Consider the following 6,000-nt stretch of genomic DNA (forward strand, 5'->3'; position numbering starts at 1 on the left):
AACAAAAAACTGGAATCATCCCAATTATCCTTTGCCATATGAATAAATAAATATGGTGTTTTAATTCAATGAAGTACCGTGCAACTATGAAAACAGGAGAATTGCAATTAAAAGCATCGGTATATACTAACTGGAAGCATCCCATTGCTGTGACTCACCCTTCTTCACATACATGTTATCTCTTTGTCCCATGACAACACTGAAAAATAAATATCTTCAGTAAGATTTTAGAGTACAAAAATGAATCTCAGCAACGGAACATAACTAGCCTACGAGGTCAAACAGCTGGTGAGTAACTGACCCTGACATAATTCTTCATTCACATTACTGCTACTCCATAAATTCCATGACCCAGGATGCATACCCCCCTTCTCAGACTCGAGGTTCCCAATACTACATTCTCAGACTATCCCACCTTCTAATTCAAACTGCTAGTCATGCTAAACTTTTACTTCTTGTTCTCCTTTAGGCATTAACCACATCTCCTCCACCTTTAACTATGTTTGTCATACTCTTCTTTCAAGTTCCTGACATTTTATTTCAAAGAAATTCGTTCTATTTTTGAAAGGAATCAAAAGCCGTTTCTGGTATCAAGAAAATAATGAACAAAATTAAATGAAGAAAGAAGAGGAAAGGGCAGGGAAAGGAAAGAAAAGAAGGGGGAAAACATGTTTTCCAAACATAGTGGATAAACAAATGCAAAAATTATCTCATAATGTGGCATGCTTAAAAAATTCAAATGGTGAAATAACAATTTTTTCCCCTGATAGGCAAAACTGCATGGAAAGTTGGGGTGAAAAGCCAAACTGTGCAATATGCAATTTAAACTGAAGCCTCAAGTTTCCAGGCAGATCTTCAAAATTCTCTGGTTGATTTTACCAAATACAGTGTCAAAAACTAAAGTCCTTGGCACACCATAGGTAGCCAAAACTTTAGAATAGAAAACGAAGTGCACATCCTTGAGCAACATTGAGCAAATCAAATTAAAATGAGAAAAAAAATCCTTACATGAAAAAGTATTTTTTAAAAAGATAAAGTACATTTTAAATGGAAAATCAATGTAGACAGAAAGCTCCCTAGACCCCTTAATTTCTTGTAGAGGAAAGAGCAGAAAGGAACAATTTATATCCAGGATTCCTTCAAAGCTAACAACCCTTAGTGTAGAAAATAGTTAATAACCCAGAATAATGCAGTTAAAAGTCCTCAACAACCTAAGAATCAGAATGGTGACTTATGCACCTATGGTCCTGGAGGATCATAACATTTCAGAAACAAAGGCACAAGGTGGTCATTAGCTGGAATTCTTTGTGAGGTAGCCCTCTTCTCCAAATGCTCAAGCAAATCTTTGCTGTCCTTTAAACCAGTGGTTCTATACCTCAGTGGTACCAGAATCACCTGGAAGGTTTGATCAAACACAATTTGCTGGACCTACCCTATATTTCTGATCCAGAAGGGCTGGGGAGGCACCTGAGAAATTTGCATTTCTAACAAAGTGGCCAAGTGATGTGATGCTGTGGCTCTGGGTTGGGGAGAGAGGGGCACATTTTGAGAACTACATTCTAAAAACCACCATGCTAAATTCTTTCCAAATAGATTTCTCCTTATTCTCTGCCTGTTCCCACTATCCTCCAACAAATCTTCCTTTTCTCAATCTTTTTGTTTACACACACACACACACACACACACACACCACGTCTTACAGGGCTTCACCCTATGAATTTGTTCTATGAATACAGGGAGGAGAGGTGGTGTACGGGAAAAGCCTTTGACTAAAATGACCATGATGGTGACCTGTTGAGGTCAGTGCTTGTTTACACAGGTGCAAATAGCACTTGCCATATTTATCATTCCCCTGTGTTTTCTTACAATTAAATGTCATACTCAATGGCAATTGCTTTCTTAAAAGGGGATTTTTAAAAAAAATTTTGTCTAAAGAAGCATGAGTCAATCTTGACTAGAATGAGTAAGTGGGAAAAGAGCAGTCTACTACTCACTTAATTGGGGACATATTCTTGTCAAACATGTCTTTTACAACACACTTATTCTGATTTACATGATGCATTATTCTTTTCTTAAGAAGCCAATGCACAAAGTTTTGCTTTACATTTATTTTACTATTTAAACTAGGCCTTAAGCACCTGGGAATATTTGCCAACTGTACAACTTAGCAAAAGATCCCAGAAAATTTTGGGGGGCAGAGAGGAACAATTGCAAAAGAGTAGCCAGGGAAGTGATATCATTTAAAGGAATTATTCCTTCATTTTTCAATGTTTATTTATTTTTGAGAGATAGAGTGTGTGCATGTGCAGGGGAGGGGCAGAGAGAGAGGGTGAGAGAGAATCCCAGGCTGTCTCTGCACTGTCAGTGTAGAACTTGATGTAGGGCTCAATTCCACGAACTGTGAGATCATGACCTGAGCTGAAATCAACAGTCGGATGCTTAACTGACTGAGCCATCCAAGTGCCCCTAAAAGAGTAATTTCTTTAAAATGTGTTTCTTTGTTGGGTTAAACAGGTGATGGGGATTTAGGAGTGCCCTTGTCATGATGAGCACAGGCAAGAATTGTTTAAATACTTTACTGTACACCTGAAACTAATATAACACTGTAAAAATATGAAGTTATGCTCATACCAAAGAAAGCAAAATATAACATGTTCCTATGAAGTGCTTATAGTAGCTATTATATAGTGAAAATTGCTACTTGTAGCCACTTAGTAGGTTCAAAGTATTTTCTAACTATTCCTTGAACACCTCAGATCTCCTTTACATGTTTCCATGTTTTGTTCTGTATTTAACTCTTGGACTATGTGGTATTAAAAATATTTTCATGCGGCGCCTGGGTGGCTTAGTTGGTTGAGCATCTGACTTTGGCTCAGGTCATGATCTCATAGTTCATGAGTTTGAGCCCCATGTCGGGCTCTGTGCTGACATCTCAGAACCTGGAGCCTGCTTTGGATTCTGTGTCCCTTCTCTCTCTGTCCCCCAAGCTCACACACATTCTCTCTCTCAAAAATAAATGAACATAAAAAATTAAAAAAAAATAAAGGTAGGGAAATAGAGGCTCACAGAGTTTATTTGCCCAACATTAGGTAGGTACTAAGCACCAGGGCTAATGGTTGAACACAGGGATATCAGACTCTGGAGAACAAGCTTTGGAACTCTACTCTGTGATTCCTACCCATTGGTCAGACCTTCCCTTCAAGTGGAAGTGAGACCTGACACTATGCCCTGGGTTTGTTGCTGGAGAGTAGCATCAAGCCTTTATTTTAATCCCTGAGACCTTCACCAAGTTCACAGCAGGACCCACATCATGAGTATGTGACCTGTGTGGCCACACAGAGCCCCACCCTCAGGAGGTCTTCATGCTTAACAGAAGCTCTGCTATTTAAATCTTAAAATATATAATATGTTTTGAGCAAGAGGCTTCCTATTTTTATTCTGGACTGGGCACTGCAATTACGTAGCCAGTCCTGGTTCATAGAGTTGGCAACCCTTAGTCTTCAGACCCAAAGAAATAACTGTATTTGTAAGTTACCATGAAGAAAGGAAAAGTACTATTTTAGATAAAGGATGTTCATTTTACAGATGATAAATATGAGCAGCAAGAGATTAAAATGAGCTGCTCAAAGTAGCAGGTTCATCACTGGCCAGTTCAGGACTCAAATTGTCATCTCCTAAGTTGAACTCTATAGGGAAAAAAAGGAGGGTATAAAAATAGTTCTACCTATTTTGATGGATGCTATGACTTAAAAATGAGATCCTTTTAAGTTTTGGTGCTATGTAATGTCAAAAGTAATAGTAGTATAGATTTTAAGACCTCAAAGCAAAAAATGATAAACATTTTAACTCCATGAGAGTGAAATAAAGTGGCCCTAACCTCATGCTCCTCCTGTATCATACCTCCTACGAAACAAAGAGTCTTTGAATATGACTTTTAGGCCAAGGCAAGAGAGAACCAAATCCATAGGTAGGGTCAGCCCTCTATATCCTGACTTTACTTCAGTCTCACAGCATCTCTTCTTCCACCACACAGAGCACAACCAACATCCAAAAACACAGGTAAGGGATCTTTTGAAAGTTCAGGGGATACTCCATGGATATCGAAGTGCTTAAGGGAGTATTACAGGCTTCTGATAAATATTCATTGTAAATCAGGAATCTTTTATTAATGACCTAAGCATATAACTGATGATCAGTAGATATATTTTTAACTTGAATATTCGTTTTCATTATATTCATTTTAAGGATACACACACACAACCACACACACATATACCTTTCTTTGGTTTAAAAACAATTTGAAAATGCTTACAAATACTCAAAAAACATGGTGTGTTTAAACAACAAGCAAGTGTATATTATTCTTCAGTGAGAAAGTTAAAAAAAAGTGATTTGGGTGACAGTTGCAGAGAGTTGGTAGGAAACCCAAAATAAATAACTATGAACATCATGCTTTAAGTTCCATTTATTGCTAGCATCAGCCACAAATTTGGCTTTCACTTTCTCAAAGAGATCACAGCAGGGAATTCATTGTTAGTTACAAGCCTCACAGTGACCATACCATACAAATAAACCACTTGGCAGAAGCACCAGCCTCACCAGGACTGCTGGGAACAGTATCCTCACCCCGTCTTTTATCCTGTATTCAGCACTGGGGTCTCTTTCATGGAACTCTTTCTTAATGTGTCCTGATGGCATTTTGCCCAAGGTCAATGGGATCAAATCAGATGGAAAGTAGCAGATCCAGCTAAGCAGCTATCTGCCGCCTTAACCAGATACAAAAATACATGTTAGGTTACAAAAAGACAGGATAGATCATCTGATCTGGTAAAACCCACCATATTTAGTTCTTTCAACTGAGTTTCTGTTTCTAGTTCTTAATCCACATGGAGTTAGAGGTTCTAGCTCTTGATGAGGACTGAGAGCAGCACTTTCTCTTGAAGACCCAAACAATCAACTCAGTTAAAAATGAGAGTTACATTCTTCTGAAAATTGAGACAAATAGCTCAAATGTAGGCCTGAACAGATCATTCTACCTCTGTATCTGGTGGCTGTGACATGGGCTGAAATGTTCCCCAGAACACAATTGTGTTATTGCTCTCCCACAAAAGTGTATGGGTACTTTCTAAGTCGCAGAGCAAGGCTTTAGTATTTTCATTGTGGAAACACTTAATAAATTTGTTATCAAATGCCCCCTGTTGTCATATAATAGTCTCAGTGATGTGCCTCTCAAGTTTAAGTTTAAACGATGTATGCTCCTAGCAAACCTTCAAAGATAAACTAGCTGTAAAACCTGTCCCTAGTAACAGAACGAGTTCAATTGTTGAGCAAGTTCTTGGATACAAGAACTGTGTAACAGTGACCCTAAGACTCTTTTTCTTGCACCCATCAGTGCAAGAAAAGCTTCCTAGCTTGTATTTTTCAAAAGATACAGAGATCAACTAGTGGTTCAAAAGGGGTGGAACCACAGTCAGATTTTAAAGGTAGCTAATGAAGCTGAACCTGTAATACCCTTGTTTGCAAAGCCCTTTGCAAGGCCCTGGGCATAATTCTGTCTTTTTTTTTTTTTTTTTGTAAGCTTCATATCCTACAAAACTCCATCATTTAATAGAATATTTGACATTGTGAGATCTAACTGTTTTTCACCTATCAACAGTATTTGTTTTTCTGTTTCTTATATATAAATGCATTTTGGCAAAGTGCAGAGAATACAGGCTTTGGAATTAGAATTCTCTTGTTTTAGACCCTGGGTATAAACTTGAGAAAGTTACAGAACATTTCTGTGGGGTTATTTATCATCTTTAAAAAAGAACAATAGCAAGAATTACATTACTATGTATTCCTTCTATTATTCTATAATGAGCCCACAATCTTCATAGGGCAGCTTTAATAGTCAAATGGAATACCATATAAAAAGTGGCACAACCAGCTGATTCCTTTTTCTTTCTTTTCCTCTAATTTCTCCCTTCTATTATTCCTGAGCATGTAGAAACAAGTTCT

Source organism: Prionailurus bengalensis, chromosome A2 (assembly GCF_016509475.1).
Source record: "Prionailurus bengalensis isolate Pbe53 chromosome A2, Fcat_Pben_1.1_paternal_pri, whole genome shotgun sequence".
Classification (NCBI taxonomy): domain Eukaryota; kingdom Metazoa; phylum Chordata; class Mammalia; order Carnivora; family Felidae; genus Prionailurus; species Prionailurus bengalensis.